We start from the raw sequence: 17,500 nt of genomic DNA on the forward strand, positions 1-17,500 counted from the left end.
TTGTAAAAATAAGATCAGGTAAAATAAGCCTCTCTCTCTCTCTCTCTCTCTCTCTCTCTCTCTCTCTCTCTCTCTCTCTCTCTCTCTCTCTCTCTCTCTCTCTCTCTCTCTCTCTGACCTTGACACGGGAATAAGATTAAGAAAGTTATAAAAAAAGTGACGGCTAAGATGCAGAGGAAGAAGAAGAAGAAGAAGAAGAAGAAGAAGAAGAAGAAGAAGAAGAAGAAGAAGAAGAAGAAGAAGAATCGAGACACTCCCTTCGAGCTTCCTCTCCGATGAACCTATTGACAAGAGAGAGAGAGAGAGAGAGAGAGAGAGAGAGAGAGAGAGAGAGAGAGAGAGAGAGAGAGAGAGAGAGAGAGAGAGAGAGAGAGAGAGAGAGAGAGAGAGAGAGAGAGAGAGCAATTGGCCTGATCACCTCACACCTCTCTACATTATACTTGGTCTGCTGGGTCTGTCATCATTAAGGTGAGAAGTGAAGCGACGGAGGAGGAAGGGGAGGAGGAGGAGGAGGAGGAGGAGGAGGAGGATGAAGAGGAAGAGGAGGAGGAAGGGAACATGATTATTAAGAGCGTAATTCATCCTGTTTCCTTTTCCCTCTTCGTTATTATTTTCTTTCCTCCTCCTCCTCCTCCTCCTCCTCCTCCTCCTCCTCCTCCTCCTCCTCCTCCTCCTCCTCCTTCAAAATGTCGACACGTATTTTGCTTGTTCTTCCTTTTTTCCTTTCCTTGTTTTTCTTTCTTCCTCCTCCTCCTCCTCCTCCTCCTCCTCCTCCTCCTCCTCCTCCTCCTCCTCCTCCTCCTCCTCTTCCTCCTCCTCCTTCTTCTCTTCCTCTCTTTCCTATTCTTATTCCCCTTTTCTCCTTTCTTTTCGTTCTCTCTCCTCCCTATCACCTATTCTTCTTCGTCCTCCTCCTCCTCCTCCTCCTCCTCTCTCCCTCTTTCACCGCGTCTTCCTCTTTCATTTCCCTCGTTTCCTCCAAGAGTCCTGAGCTGGCAGGGAAGTGATGTGGTAGAAAGGAGGAAGAAGAGGAGGAGGAGGAGAAGGAAGAGGAGAAGAAGAAGAAGAAGGAGGAGGAGAAAGAGGAGGAGGAGGAGGAGGAGGAGGTGGAGGAGGAGGAGGAGGAGGAGGAGGAGGAGGAGGAGGAGGAGGAGGAGGAGGATTATAAAGGATTACAAAAGATTTCAAACAGCAACAGTCCTTCAGGTGGAGGAAGGAGGAGGAGGAGGAGGAGGAGGAGGAGGAGGAGGAGGAGGAGGAGGAGGAGAATCTTCCTTACATAAAAAACAAATCTTTCATGTCTATACAGAACACATAGGCCATAATTCTCTCTCTCTCTCTCTCTCTCTCTCTCTCTCTCTCTCTCTCTCTCTCTCTCAGTGGCAAATTTCGAAAGAATTTTAAAAGCGAGGAGATTATGAGTTATTTTATTTTATTTATTTATTTATTTATTTACTTATTTTTTTGAGAGAGAGAGAGAGAGAGAGAGAGAGAGAGAGAGAGAGAGAGAGAGAGAGAGAGAGAGAGAGAGAGAGAGAGAGAGAGAGAGACAGAACTGTATACAAATGTTACTCAAGAGAACACACACACACACACACACACACACACACACACACACACACACACACACACACACACACACACACACACACTCACAGTTTCATTCACCTTAATTACACTTTAGCATGACAGATACTTGATAATAAACTTTTTTTTTAGCTCCAAATTAGAATAACTATATATTTAAACCCTTACAAAACAGCCATTCGTTAAAAAAAAAAAAAAAAACAACTTGCAAAATAAGAATCACATATGAAACTCACTCACACAAAAACAAATAGTATAGAAAGGATTACCCAATAAAGAGTTACACCATAAAATAGTTTCCTTTACAAATACTGAACACATGAGCTGGGTAACACATCACACTCGTCTGTTCTTCACTTACTGCGTGTTCGAGGTCGATGTGTGTTGCCAGAAGGGGCGGGAAACAAATAATAGTGTTTACTTGACGGAATTAAATGACCTGTACTAATTAATATGTATCATTGCTACCTCTGCCTTCATTAATTACTCATCGAGGCAGGTGAAGGCGTGTCTTACCTGTGGTTTTGTTTTTGTTGGTGTTTTTATTGTTTTTTTTATTTCCTGTGCTTTTTTTTTCGTGTTTTTCTTTTTTTTTTGTTATTTTTTACTGTTCTTTTGTTTTTATGTGATTTTTTTTATTTTTATTTGTCTTTTCTTCTTTTTTTTTGTCTGAATTTGGTCTGTGTTATTTGTTTTTGTCTCGGCTTTATTTATTTATTTTTTCATTATCTTGCTTTCATACTTATTGTTTTTCTGTTTCCCCATTTATTCTCAATTGTTTTTGTTTTTTTTGTCATATGTTTTAATGTATTTTTCTTTATCTTCACCGTTTTTTCTTCCTTTAATGATACTGTAAAGAGATAGATGTTTAAATTTCTGTATACTATCTCTCTCTCTCTCTGTCTCTCTCTCTCTCTCTCTCTCTCTCTCTCTCTCTCTCTCTCTCTCTCTCTCTCTCTCTCTCTCTCTCTCTCTCTCTCTCTCTCTCTCTCTCTCTCTCATGAATCATGCAGCCTGCTAATAACAATCTAACAGTGCATTCATTCATTCATTAACTCATCAAAACACACATAACCTTATTCTTCCCTTGTGTGTGTGTGTGTGTGTGTGTGTGTGTGTGTGTGTGTGTGTGTGTGAGAGAGAGAAGGAAACTTGCACTAACACGAGAATGCTTTGCTATATATCCTCCTCCTCCTCCTCCTCCTCCTCCTCCTCCTCCTCCTCCTCCTCCTCCTCCTCCTCCTCCTCCTCCTCTTGCTGAAAAATAAACTGGAAAATTGCTTATGTTGTTCAGCTTCGTGGCCTTGCAGATTGCCTCCTCCTCCTCCTCCTCCTCCTCCTCCTCCTCCTCCTCCTCCTTCTCCTCCTCCTCCTCCTCCTCCTCCTCCTCCTCCTCCTCCTCCTCTTCTCTTTCCCTTTCTTTTTTATTATATCGTGTCCTCTCCTCCTCCACTCTCTCTCTCTCTCTCTCTCTCTCTCTCTCTCTCTCTCTCTCTCTCTCTCTCTCTCTCTCTCTCTCTCTCTCTCTCTCTCTCTCTCTCTCTCTCTCTCGTTCTCGTCTTTACTACTCTTCCTTCCCTTGTGCCTTTCTTACTTCTTTTTTTCTATTCAATATTTGTGTCTCCTTTTTCCTGTCTCTTTTTCTTCTCCATGTTTCTTTCCCTTATATTCGTATTTCTTTCCTTTTTTCTTTATTTTTTCCTTCTCTTATTGCCTTTCTTTTCTTATTCTTTCTCTTGTATTTTTTCTCTTCATCCATTCATTCTTTCTTCTTTTCCTTTCCTCCCATTTTCGTTTTCATTTGTCTTATTTGTTTTTCCCCTTCTTCCTTATTTCTCTTTCACTGTCTTCTGCCTCTCTCTCTCTCTCTCTCTCTCTCTCTCTCTCTCTCTCTCTCTCTCTCTCTCTCTCTCTCTCTCTCTCTCTCTCTCTCTTTTTCATCTTTTCTATTCTCCATTTCTTATATTTTCATCCATTTTCCTTCTTTCGTATTTCATTTTCACTTTCTTTCCCATCCTTTCTTTTCCTTTCTCCCTTTTTCCTTTTTTTTACTTTTTCGTTCCCTTTTTTTCTTTTTTATTATTGCTCTTTCTTTTCCGCCTTCTTTTCCTTTCCCTTTCAAATTTTCTGTATTTTTTGCTCTTTTTTTCTTTTTTCGTCTTTCCCTTGTTCCTTGATTTTTCCTCTTGTTTATTTTTATTTCTCATTTCCTTTTTTTCAATTATCTTTCCGCTCTTTTCCGTTCCCTTTAATATTTTCTGGTTATAGTTTCCTCTTTTTTCCCTTTCTCTTATTCGCTTTTCTTTTTCCTTCCTTGTCTTTCCCTCCCTTTCATTCTTTTCTTATTCTTATTTTTTTCCGCTTTTGTTTCCATTGTCTTTCTTTTTTTCCACCTTTTGCCTTACTTTTCCCATTTTCTGTTATTCCTCTTTCGTCTTTTTTTCCTTTCTCTTACTCTCTTTTATATTTACATTCTTCCCTTTCCTAACTACTCTTTTTTTATACTTTCTTTTTATTATTTATGTTCTCGTTTTTTTCCCTTCTCTTTTGCATTATCTCCTGTTTCTCTCTTTCTTATTTCCCTTCCTTATTTCCTTTCGTCCCTTTTTTTATGTTTTGCTTTTACCTTCATTCTGTTTTTCCATTCTTTCCTACTTCCCTTTTTCATTTATTACTTTGTTATTTTCCCTTTCTTTTTTGTTCTCTTCCTTGTTTTCATTTTCTTTCTGTCTTTCCATTCTTACTTTTTTTTACTTTCTTCCATTCCCTAACTTCTCTTTTTTTTTTCATCCTTCCGCTTCTTTTATCATTGATATTCTCATTTTTTTCCCTTCTCTTTAGCATTATCATATCATACTTTTTCTCTCATCTTTCCCTTTCTCATTTCTTTTCGTCCCTTTTTTAAAAATATTTTTCCCTTCCCTTCCTTGTCCTTTTTCATTCTTCCTTTCTTATTCTTTTCCTAACCCTTTTTCAGTCATTATCTCGTTCTTTTCCATTCTCTTCTGCATTTTTTTTTATATCATACTGTTTCTCTCTTCTTTCCTATTCCATATCCATACACTTGCCGATGTACAGTAATGATAAAAAAGAAAAGAAAAAAAGAAAAAAAAAAAAAACATGACGTTGGTAGGTTAGGTGAGGTGGACACGTGCACAGGAAAGTCAGGTGAGCTGCGTGTCACCTGTGTAGAGGCAAGGCAATTAGTATTCTTACCTGTAGGTTTTTTTTCACCTAACCTTTCCTGTTAACAAGACACGGTGACTTGTCTGACCTATTTCTTTGTTTTTTTTTCTTTATTTTTTCTTTTTCTTTCTGTTTTTTTATTCTCTCTCTCTCTCTCTCTCTCTCTCTCTCTCTCTCTCTCTCTCTCTCTCTCTCTCTCTCTCTCTCTCTCTCTCTCTCTCGGTATTGCAGTAGGAAGAGGAAGAATGGTAGTGTTGTTGTTTTTCTTCTTTAGTGAGTGTTGTTGTTGTTGTTGTTGTTGTTGTTGTTGTTGTTGTTGTTGTTGTTGTTGTGTGTGTGTGTGTGTGTGTGTGTGTGTGTGTGTGAAAGTATATCTAAGGAGACAACAAGAAAAAAAATAAAATAAAACACCTCCTCTTCTCCCAGTTCTAAAAGAATAAAAAATAAAATAAATAAATAATGAAATGTTCCATATAGAAGTTTCCACAAGAATATAGCTACGTAATATTTAGCTCCTTAAGTGTCTCTTTATTACTCCTCTTGGGAATCTAACCTAAGACGTATTCTGAAACGCTTCCTCTATATACTTTGACCCTCACCTGACCGTATTGGAAGTCACTGGGGTTCTCAAGGTTGTCTGTCTAGTCTGCATTAGTAATGGGAAAGACACCCTTGAGGAGCCGTTCACCCATATGTTTGACCTTTGAAGATATTTATTATGAGAGAGAGAAGATCCAAGCGTTTAAGAATTTAGGTCTAAGCTGTAGGAAGGAGGAAAGACAGAAAGGCAGACAGGTGTAGGTTAACAAAGGGAAGGACAGGAATAGGTTGTGGGAAGTATTCACTCCCACACAAGTGCTTCGAGGGGTTCGGGTTTAGTCTCGAGTCAACAACTTGTACACACGATCACTTGTATTACACACACTTACAAGGAAGTAAGTAACAAAAACAAGAAAGCTGTACCTGATAATATACCTGGTAATACGTGGTAATATGCAACAAGACTTAGGATTACTAAGTTATCGTTTATTAAAAATAATAGTTACATACGAAAAATGGCTAAATGAATGTTCGACCCATTCATTGAAGCTTCGAGGCGCATAGTGAGGTCAGTTGGCCCGCCTCAGCACGCGCAGTACACACTCCACCGTCACACCACACGGAGCTCAATACAAAACAATAGTGGCTGTCGAGGATAAATTAGTGGGTGTGCTAAGAAAACGCACTGGCAAGACACTAGTCAAACTCCTGACAACACCCCCGAGAGGCGCCACCAGGAGGCGAGTACAGCCGTGAGAACACCCGTCGCTCGTTACCCTAAGGTGAGTGCCCTAGTAATGCCACTGACCACTGAGCAGAACAGGGTCACTCAGGGGTGGCGCCACGAGGCATGACATCACAAAGCCAGTAAGTGAGTAAGACCACCATCTGACTAACTGACCGTAACATATAAATACTGCAACAAAGATAATTATTACTCGTAGCATAAAATATCTTGTATCCAGCGGAGGGTCACGCCTCGAGGAAGTGTGAGTGCTTACTGTACTTATGTAAATTTACTATCATTAAGCCCAAATAATATAATCTGGGGTAAATTTGAGGCAATGAAGGGTGGCGAGGGGAACACGGGGATAGGCTAAAACACAGAGAGGAGAGGAACAGGTTAAGACGATAAAAATTCCAGGGTTTGAGAGTGAAAGGGATGAAGGTGTGTTTGTACTTAAGAATATAGGTTCAAGTCAAAGGAAGGAGGAAAGGCAGGAATAAGTTAAGAATTCCAGGGTTTACCAGTGAAAGGAATGAGGGAAGATGTGTTTTGCTACTTAAGACTGAGTGTATTGCAGTGTATGTGTGTGTGTGTGTGTGTGTGTGTGTGTGTGTGTGTGTGTGTGTGTGTCATAACTTTAATGCAGCACAGCGTAAATCTTCTCACATGCTTCTCGCAACACAGCTCTCACAGACGCTCTCACTTTTACTCTCTCTCTCTCTCTCTCTCTCTCTCTCTCTCTCTCTCTCTCTCTCTCTCTCTCTCTCTCTCTCTCTCTCTCTCTCTCTCTCTCTCTCTCTCTCTCTCTCTCTCTCTCTCACTTTCACACTTTCTCTAACACACTCATTTTCACACTTTCTTACCCTAAACATTCTCTCTCTCTCTCTCTCTCTCTCTCTCTCTCTCTCTCTCTCTCTCTCTCTCTCTCTCTCTCTCTCTCTCTCTCTCTCTCTCTCCTTTCCTTTCCTTTCCTTTCCTTTCCTTTCCTTTCCTTTCCTTTCCTTTCCTCTCCTCTCCTCTCCTCTCCTCTCCTCTCCTCTCCTCTCCTCTCCTCTCCTCTCCTCTCCCACCAAACAAGTATTAAGCACCTCTCACCACCATCCCTCCGCTCTCCCAGCCTCTCCTCTCACCCTCCCAAACCCTTCTTGAAGCCTCACCCAACTAACCTCTCCCAGCCTCTCTCTCCCAGTATCTCCCAGTAACTTCCAATCTTTTCCAGTCTCATCCAATCCTTCCTCTTTTCACCTCCTCTCAGTCGCTCATCTAAATATCTCCCTCCTCCTCCTCCTCCTCCTCCTCCTCCTCCTCCTCCTCCTCCTTTCCATGACCTTGAAACCTCTCTTAACCTTATCTTTCTCCTATTTTTGGTTAAGTCAGGCAGTCAAGTATTTATTTATTTAGTTTAGTTAGTTGTCAGAAAGTTTGTTAGTTGGTTATTTATTTGTTTATCTACTTATTTACTTAGTCGGCTGGTTAGTTTAGTTCGTTAGTGAGTTAGGTTCAGTGACCAGAACAAATGTACAATGTTGACTGTGAAAGAAAGAGAAAGACGGACAAACAGACAGACAGACAGACAGACAGACAGACAGACAGACCGACCTTGCTCTACCGATACCAACCAACAGTTACAAGAAATAAACAGAAAAAAAAAAACCACGCATACCAGCAAACTCTCACACTCAATCTCCCCACTCCCACTCTCCCTTCTCTCCCAACATGCAAGAAACAGCGAGACAAGACTAGTTACTGTAAGAGCCTGGTGATGCGGGAGAGAGGGAGAGGGAGAGGTAAAGAGAGAGAGAGAGAGAGAGAGAGAGAGAGAGAGAGAGAGAGAGAGAGAGAGAGAGAGAGAGAGAGAGAGAGAGTGTAAGAGCTTCATCTGAGGTATTCCCAACCCCCCACACACACCGTTCTCCACCTCTCCCTCTCTCCCTCCTCTCTCTGCTCTCCCTCTCTTCATCACACCGCTAACTCTCCCGCCACTTAGCTGGGAGTGCGTGGGACTGAGGTGGCTGGTCGGCGCTCGCTCAGTAAATTAAGTGCAGTTCCTCCGTGAAATTACCTTGCTGAAAATAATCGTCTTAGAGGATTACTGCATTAGGATATGATGAGGTGCGGGATAGAGGAGGAGGAGGAGGAGGAGGAGGAGGAGGAGGAGGAGGAGGAGGAGGCTCTAGTACAAGGTTCTATACTGTAGCTCTATACTGGCTCTATGCTGGATCTGTTCTTGTTTACTTGTTTTGCTGACGTACTTGTTGTTGTTGTTGTTGTTGTTTATTTATTTGTTCGTGTTTCTTTTTTTTTTTTCTCTCTCTCTCTTAGTTCTGGTTTTGAGTTTGTTATTTGTGCTTTTGGTTTTGTTACCTTTGCTCTTGTTGTTGTTGTTAGTGCTTGTTTTTGTTGGTTAGGTTTGTGTTTTGTTATTTATGCATCTATTTTTTTTTGTTACTGGTCCTTATATTTCCCTTCCTGTTAGAGAGAGAGAGAGAGAGAGAGAGAGAGAGAGAGAGAGAGAGAGAGAGAGAGAGAGAGAGAGAGAGAAGATAGCATAGAATAGATGTAAGGAAATGCAAGAATATTGAGATGGATATGGAGAAGGAAGGAAAGAGGGAGGAAGGGAAGGAAATAGGAAAGGAGGAGAGGATTGTTCACATTATTCTTGTTCCTGTTGTGGAGAAAGAGAAGGTTAGAGGAAGGAGAGAAGAGGGGAAAAGAGAGGAAAAGGAAGAAAAGGGAGGAGATGAAGGAAGGAAGGAGGAAGGATAAGAAAGAAGGATATAATTATTTACCTTCTTTTTATTCCTGTTGTAAAAGGTGGGAGAGAGAGAGAGAGAGAGAGAGAGAGAGAGAGAGAGAGAGAGAGAGAGAGAGAGAGAGAGAGAGAGAGAGAGAGAGGATTGGATGGTTAAAGACACTACAGTTATTGGAAGGAAGAAGGGAGAGGAGGGGAAAGGAGGGAAGGCTGCTGGAGAGGAAGGGAAGAAGGAAGGAAAGATGAATGAAGATGAAAGGAGGGAATTCAGGGTAGAGAAAGATATGCAGGAGAGAAAAGGAGGATAGAGAAAAGATAGGTGAAAAAAGAAATAACATAAGAAGGTAGGAAAATAAGGGAAGCTGCAAGAAGCCATCACGCCTACACCTGGCAGTTCCCTTTATAAGACACGCTCACCAGTACCGATCTATCCTCCCCGTCCATAAATATTTGTCTAATCTTCTTTCAGATCCCCCTATTGACTCGGCACTAACAGCCTGATTACTGAGTCTATCAACCCATCCACCAATTTCTTCATATCTAACAAATCTAACTCTGACAACCTTGAGGCCGTTATTTCTTGTCCTATCCTGATTACTGACCCTGAGGATTTTGCTGACGTCACCCTTGTTACATCCCAATACCACTTGAAGACCTCTAGCAGATCTCGTCTCAGTCTACGCCTCTCTAAGGAATGCAAATCCAAAAAGCTTCTATCTTAAGGAATATTTCTCAACCCCTGTATCATTTTAGTCTCTATAGCGACGGACAGACCCACGCCCTTCCTTCAACATGGGAGCCGCAGCAGCACGGGATAATCTAAATGAGGGCCTGAGTAAAGCCAAGAAAGGGGGATGAAAAGACAGACAGACAGAGAGAGAGAGAGAGAGAGAGAGAGAGAGAGAGAGAGAGAGAGAGAGAGAGAGAGAGAGAGAGAGAGAGAGTACACTGACATTTCCCTCCAAAAAAAAGCTTCTTTACAAAATAATTGAGAGAAAAACGGTGAATAAAAAAGAAAAAAAAGAAAAATAGATAAAACACTAAAACAATAATAAGTAAAATAAGAAAACGATAAGAAAATAATAAAAAAAACAATAATTGAGAGAGAGAGAGAGAGAGAGAGAGAGAGAGAGAGAGAGAGAGAGAGAGAGAGAGAGAGAGAGAGAGAGAGAGCATTCTGGAATATAATACGCGTTGCCAGGAAAGTAAAGGAGGACACAGGAGGCGAGGAGGGTTTGAGACAGAGTAAAGGGAGAGTAAAAGAGCTTTATGGTGGGAGATTAAAGGGAGAGTAGAAGAGGAAGGAAGAGGAAGGGAGAGTCTGAGGAGTTAAAGGTGGTGGGAAACACTATGAAAAATGGGAGGGAAAGAAAAATAAAGACAAAGGATAGATACAATAAGAAAGGAGGAGGAGGAGGAAGACGAAGGAAAAGAAGGGGAGGGGGAGGAGGACGAGTAAAGGGAATAAACATAGGGTGATGATTTGGTGAAGCTTGGAACTTGTGATAAAAAAGGAAGGAGAGAGAGAGAGAGAGAGAGAGAGAGAGAGAGAGAGAGAGAGAGAGAGAGAGAGAGAGAGAGAGAGAGAGAGAGAGAGAGAGAGAGGTTTAAATTACAAATCAGAAGAGGGGAAAAAGGGAGGAATTTTGCGGGAAGATTGCGGAGGAAGGAGATGGAAGATGATAATAAAGAGTGGGAAAGAGGGAAAGGATTGGAAATGATTATTGATGCAAGGAAAATATTGTGATAGCTGGAACTTCATTTCGCATTATTATTTTTTCCCTATATACTTTTTTTTTCCAGTAATATACGTGTGTGTGTGTGTGTGTGTGTGTGTGTGTGTGTGTGAAAATGCGTATGTGTGTGTACTAATATCTGTGTGTCTATCTACCTGTCAATCTACCTGTCTATCTGGCTGTCTGTCTGTCTGTCTGTCTGTCTGTCTGGCTGTCTGTCCGTCACTGTCCATCCGCTTCGAGAGGAAAGAATGAATGTGGAAAAATGTACAAAAATATGTGGAAAGGAAAATTGTAATTGGACGAAAGATTGAGGGATGAAACGTGAATTATGAGAGATACGTGTGGCTTCTCTTCCTCCCCCTCCTCCTCCTCCTCCTCCTCCTCCTCCTCTTCTTCCTACACCATTTATCTTTACTCCTTTACCTGTTTTCTTCTTTCTTTCCCTCGTTTCACTTTTTTTCGTCCTTTTTCCCTTTCTATATCTTCTAGTTTTCTGTTTTTAGTTTCCTGTAAGTCTTTCTTAACTTTTCTCCTTCTTCCTTCTTTCTTCTTTCTCCTGCTTCTGCTTTTCTATCCTTAGTTTCCTTTTTCTTTCTCTTTCTTAATGTTTTCCTTTTTTTGTATCGTTTTCCTACATCTTCATTCTTCTCTTATTTTTCTTCTTTTCTCTCTTTTTCCTTCATCTTTTGTTTTCTCATTTTTTTCATCGCTTCCTTATATCCTCACCTCTCTATTCTCTCTTCTTCCCTTTCCCCGTTTTTCCTCTTCCTCTATATTCTTTCTTTCTCATCAAATCTCCTCTTTCTCATCTCCCTTCCTCCCTCCTTTCTGATCTTCTCTACCCTTCTCCTTTCATATCGGGATCTATAGAGGAGATTTTTTACCTCCTCCTCCTCCTCCTCCTCCTCCTCCTCCTCCTCCTCCTCCTCCTCCTCCTCCTCCTCCTCCTGATCATACCTACTTCACCAATAGCCCCAAATTTTTCCTCCCCAAATTTTTCCTAGTCGTGATTTAGGATAATATGATTTTTTTCCCTCTTTCTATGTGACTGATTGGAATAACTTACATGGATGCTTGGTTTCCCTTTTCCCTTGATTTTTCCTCTTTTTTTCGTTTTTTTTTTCTGTATTCCTTTGTTTCATCTTTCTTTTTATTTTTACTCCTTCTTTCTCTTTCCTTTTTTTCTTTTTCTTCTTGTCTTTTCTTTTTTTATATTTTCCTCGTTCTTAATCTTTTTCTGTCCTTGTTTTCCTTTCTTTTTCTTTTTTCTTTTTATCTTTTCTTTAAACATCTCTTTTCTTTCTTGAATTCTTCTTTCTTTTCTTTGTATTTCTTATTCTTCTTTCGTTCGCTTTTTTCTCTTTTTTCACTTTCTTTTCTTTTATTTCCCAGTTTCTTTCCTTTTTCTTTCTTAACATGGAGTTATTTTGATTTCCTTCCCTCACCTTTTTTTTTCCCCCTCCGTTTTCTTTGAAATATGCGTAAAGAAAGTTTTCTTCTTTTTACCTCTAGTTTTTTCCTTCTCATTTATTATATGCAAAGGAAAAAAAAAAAACTTCACTTTGATTTTTCTTTTTTTCCTTATTTTCATTGTTTGTTTCTTTTTCTGTTTTTTTTTCTTCCCTTTCTTCTTTTATAGGTCTTTTCTTTTTTTATGTTTTATTTTCTGATTGTCTTTTGTTTCTTGTTTTCTGTAGACAAATGAAGATATTTATAATTTTCCTTTTATTTCTTTTTTTCCTCTTTTTCCTCCTTTCCCTCCTTTCATTAGGATTTACGGAAGGAGGAAAAATGATTAAAGTAGGTGGAAACTGGTCGAGTTATTTATTTTATTTTTTTTTCGTTTCCTTGTTGGGTTTCATTCCTTACTACTTTTTTCCTCTTTTTTCCTGATTTCTTCCGTTATTTTTTTTTCCTTTAGCTCTTACGAAGGAAATTGATAAAAAAAAGTAACTACTGTTCCTATTTTCTTTTTGCTTCCTTGCTTGATTTAATTTTTTGTTATTTTCCTTATTTCTCCTGATTTCTTTTTCCTTTCCCGCTTTTTTCCCGCTTGCACTTTCGAATTAACATGAAGAAAAATGAAACAGCGTGTAATTTTCAGTGCATTTGTAACCTTTTTTTTTTTAATTCTTTTCATAATTTTCCTGTAATCCTCCATTATTTCCTTCGTTTTCCCTTTTGCGTTCACATTTACGAAGGAGGAGGAAAAGCAAGCAGATTAATTGGACACCTTTTCTTTTTGCCTTTTTTTCCTTCTTTTATTTCTTTCCTGGATTTCCTCTTTCTTCTCTCATTTTTCCCTTTTTCCTAATTCTCATCTAGGAAAGAAACGAGACTCAAAGGAGAAGAAGGAGGAAGAATAAATAGATTAAGTGGACATTTCCCGACATTATTTAATTTTCTTATATTTCCTGCTTTTATTCCTTTTTCTTTTCATCCATTTACATTTTACGAAGGAGGACGAAGGATAAATGCATTAGCTGAGACCTCTCTGGCTTGGTTCTCTCTTTTCTTCTTCTTCTTCTTCATCATCATCTTTTTCTTTTCTTTTTCTTTTCTTTTCTTTCTTTTTTTTTCTTTTCTTCTTCTTCTTCTTCTTCTTCTTCTTCTTCTTCTTCTTCTTCTTCTTTTTATTTTTATTTTCTTCTTCTTCTTCTTCTTCTTCTTCTTCTTCTTCTTCTTCTTCTTCTTCTTCTTCTTCTTCTTCTTCTTCTTCTTCTTCTTCTTCTTCTTCTTCTTCTTCTTCTTCTTCTTCTTCTTCTTCTTCTTCTTCTTCTTCTTCTTCTTCTTCTTCTTCTTCTTCTTCTTCTTCTTCTTCTTCTTCTTCTTCTTCTTCTTCTTCTTCTTCTTCTTCTTCTTCTTCTTCTTCTTCTTCTTCTTCTTCTTCTTCTTCTTCTTCTTCTTCTTCTTCTTCTTCTTCTTCTTCTTCTTCTTCTTCTTCTTCTTCTTCTTCTTTTCCTTTTTTTCTTTTCTCCTTTTTCTTTTTCTTTTCTTTTTCTTTCTTCTTCTTCTTCTTCTTCTTCTTCTTCTTCTTCTTCTTCTTCTTCTGCTTCTTTTATTTATTTGTTTATTTATTTATTTTTTGATGAATAAATATGTAATGTGAAAATTGTAAATAGTTAGAATATATATGAAGAAAATAACTGTGGTAAGTATTGTAAACAGTACATTGTATAAGTAGATAGAAATATTGTGTAGTGAATGGCTAGGTACAGCATGTAGATGAATGAATGAATGAATGAATGAATGAATACATGAATTCTATAAACACACTTAGAAGTAAATATCTGAAATAAACAGATAAAAAATTACAGATGAATGAACAAGACACACATACGAAAATAAATATTAGGAAAAAAAGAAAGTATATACAAACGTCAAATAATAAATATACAAAATAATGCAAATAAACGAAGAAAAAATAACTCGAAGCATACCAGAAAAATTTACGAAATACATATAAAAACAAAACAAATCAACAAAATGTACAAATAATACAAAACATGCACAATATATACGATCAAATACAGAATTGATATACAAAACTTCAATAATAAAGAGAACAAAAAAATTACACAGCAACGTTAACAGGAAATACAGCGTGACGTAATGTATTAATTTTGTATTGCTGTAATTTGAATTCGTATTAATAATTATCCCCCTGCTAATTGTTATTGTATTCACCTGCCTTCAACACCCACCATTATTATTATTATTATTATTATTATTATTATTATTATTATTATTATTATTATTATTATTATTATTACTACTATTATTTGATACATGTGTGGAATCTCTCACCTGAACTAATTAACAGCCATTTTTACCTGTCCGTCCCTTACCTGGAGTCGTGTCACCTCACCTGTTTTCCCTCTCACTTATCCATCAGAGACACGTGTAAATTTTCCCCACCTCTCTTTCCTATTTCCTCTTCAATGTTTCCTCATTTTGCCCTGCTTGAGTTTTTTCCTCTTCAGTTCCTCATTTGTTTGTTTCTCTTCCTTATTTTGCGCTTTGTTTTCTTGTTTCTCTCTTATTTCAATCACTTATGTATTTGTTTCCTATTTGCTTTATTTCTTATTTTCTCTTTTTCCTTTTCAGTTCCTCATTTATTTGATTTCTTTTCTAATTTTGCTTTATTTTTCTCATTTCCATCTTATTGCAATCACATTTATTTCCTTTCATTACTTCCTTGTTTTCCTTATTTTCTTATTTGTTACTTTATTCTTTAGTTCTTTATTTAGTTCTTTATTTGTTTCCTCTTCTTATTTTACATTTCTCTTATTTTCCCTCTTATTTTTATCACACATTTGCTTTCTTTCCTTCTTTCCTTTTTTTCCTTATTTTCTTTCCTTTTTCCTCTTCAGTTTCTCATTTATTTGTCTCCTTTTCTTATTTTGCATTTTTTCCCTCTTATTTCAATCAGTTACACTTGTTTTCTTTCCTTATTTCCTTATTTTCCTTATTTTCCCTTGTTGCTTTTCAGTACCCCATTAATTTGTTCTTTTCCTTATTTTTTATTTATTTATTTTTTTATGTTCTCATTGAAGTCACCTACATATTTTCTTTTATTTTCCTTATTTTTTTCCTTTTCTTCCCTTATTTTTCTTCAATTCCTCATTTATTTTTTTCCTTTCCTTATTTTTGCGTTTTGTTTTCTTATTTATTTTCCTTCATGAGTCATATATTTGTTTTCCTTTTCTTATTTACGCTTTTTTTTCCCTCTTTCCTCTCTCGTTTATTCATAATTCACCTATTTATTTTAATCATCTTGTTTTCCTTCTCTTTTTTTTCATGTTTTTCCTAATTTTTATCTTACACTTCATTATTATCGTTATTTTCATGTTTCCCCATCTCTCTTTTCCGTCATAGTCTTTCCATTATATTTACTGATGTTTTCCTATCTGTTTTCCCTTTCTCAGAGTTTTCCCCTTCACCTTTATTCATGTTTTTCTTACCTGCTTTCCCCCTTCATCTTATCGTTTCTTGTCATTGTTTTCCCCTCTCTTTCATCATTTTGTTTCCCCTGTCTCATTTTACCCCTCACCAACTTTATCTTCCCATCCACTCATTTCCTCCTGTTCCCCTCAGTTTCCCCTCGCTAGTCTGTTTTACTTTTACTTTCCCCTCGTGCCCTTGTCCTGACCGCATTCCTACTTTTCTAACCCCTCACTCTTTCCCCCTCCTCTGTCTCACCTGTTTAGTGTTTTCTCATTTTCCCCTCACTTCCTCATTTTTCCACTCGTATTACTGTCTTCTTTTACTTTTTTCCTTTATTCTTGTTTTATATTAATTTCCCCCGTCTGTATTACTTATTCAGTGTATTTTCGTATATTTTTCCCTCATATTTCCATTTTCCCTCACTGTTTTCCCTCACTTTCCCGTTTTTTTTTCCAGTTTTCCTTCTCATGGTTCTCTCCTTTCTTTATTTATCCTGGTCTGTCTTACCTCTCCCGTGTTTCCCTTCACTTTCCAGTCTGTTATATTTCACTCACTGTTTTCCCTCATTTTCATATTTCCTTAACTTTTTTCCTTCTCTTTTTTCCCTAATAGTTCTCACGTTACTTTTTTTCCATCGTATGTCTTACTTGTCCAATGTTAATGTTTTTTCCTGTATTTTCTCCTCAATTTCTTGCATTTTCCCCTCACTGTTTTCCCACGTTTTCCTGTTTTCCTTCTTTTTTCCTCTCAGGGATGTCACTCTGTCATAATCTGTCTTCCTATCCTCTTTTTTTTTCTTTTGATTATTTCCTCTCTCATGTTTTCCTTACTGTTTCCCAACGTCTTACTGCATTCCCTCTTAATTTCTCCTCTTCATTGTTCTCGTTTCCCCTTCAATATTTCTCCCCATCTGTGTTACCTTCTCATAATTTTGTATTTTTTCCCTCTCTCATCTTTGTTTTCCCTCATCTTCTTGTTTTCTTCATCTCCATGTTATTCCTTCATCTTTCTTTTTTCCCCATCTTCCTGTTCCTACCCTCATCTTTTTATTTTCCCCCATCTTCTTGTTTTCCCCATCTTTCTCTTTTCCCCTCCTGTTTTTTTCTCCTAATTTCCCAGTTTTCCTCTTATTTTCTTGTTTTATCCCACATTTTCCTGTTTTCCCCTTTTCTTTTTGTTTCTTCCCTCATCTTCTTGTCTTTTCCTCATCTTCTTGTTTTCCATTCCTGCTTTTCCCTCATCTTCATATTTTTCCCTTCACTAATTTTCCTTATTTCTCCTAATTTCCCAGTTTTCCTCTTATTTTCTTGTTTTATCCCCAATTTTCCTGTTTTCCCCTTTTCTTTTTGTTTATTCCCTCATCTTCTTGTCTTTTCCTCATCTTCCTGTTTTCCATTCCATTCCATTTCCATTCCTCATCTTCATATTTTTCCCTTCACTAATTTTCCTTAATCAATCGTAGCTGTCCAATAGTTCCCTTCATTTTCCCCTCACTTCCTCATCTTACCGTTGTTTCCCTTACCATTTCTCCTCACCTTCTTATTTTCCTCCTATATTTTCCTTCCTCACACTCCTTTAATCAGCCTCACCTGTCCAGTGCTTCCCGTTCATTTTCCCCTCCTTTTCCCCTCACTTTCCCCTCTCATTGTCAAGCCTCGACAGGTGGAAGCGGAAAATTGCAGGTGGAGAGAGGTAATTAGGACAGGTGATGAGAGGAAAATCCAGGTAGTGGCCAGGTGGTGTCATTAGTAGCACATTACAGGCAGGTGGTAATGGGGCCGCCGTCACCTCACCTTTAGGACAGGTGTGTTAAAGGGATTACCTGCGTGCGTGCGTGTGTGTGTTTGCTTTCCATGACACCTGTTTTAAGAGTATAGGTATTTGATTAGTGGTAGTGGTGGTGGTGGTGGTGAGGTAGTGTGGTAGTAATAGGCATGTTTCGTTATGTGTAGTGATGGTGATAATAGTGATGGTGGTAATGGTGGTGGTGGTGGTGGTGGTGGGGGGAATAGTGATGAATGT

At 38.2% G+C, this 17,500-nt stretch overlaps 1 protein-coding gene across 5 annotated transcripts in view; it reads left to right on the top strand.

Annotated features, from left to right (window-relative positions):
* The window catches only part of LOC135090158 (uncharacterized), a 208,955-nt gene that overhangs the window by 68,131 nt on the left and 123,324 nt on the right, over positions 1-17,500 (top strand). For 2 of the 5 annotated variants that reach the window (XR_010261795.1, XR_010261794.1), the window contains exon 1: positions 5,856-6,095. The exons of 1 other annotated variant lie outside the window; for it this stretch is intronic. The gene's annotated coding sequence lies outside the window, so the exon portion shown is untranslated. Of the gene's footprint in view, positions 1-5,850; positions 6,096-17,500 lie in introns of those variants that run through there. 2 more of the 5 variants (XM_063986570.1, XR_010261796.1) reach the window with 2 other exon arrangements.

This window comes from Scylla paramamosain, chromosome 34 (genome assembly GCF_035594125.1).
Source record: "Scylla paramamosain isolate STU-SP2022 chromosome 34, ASM3559412v1, whole genome shotgun sequence".
NCBI classification, from domain to species: domain Eukaryota; kingdom Metazoa; phylum Arthropoda; class Malacostraca; order Decapoda; family Portunidae; genus Scylla; species Scylla paramamosain.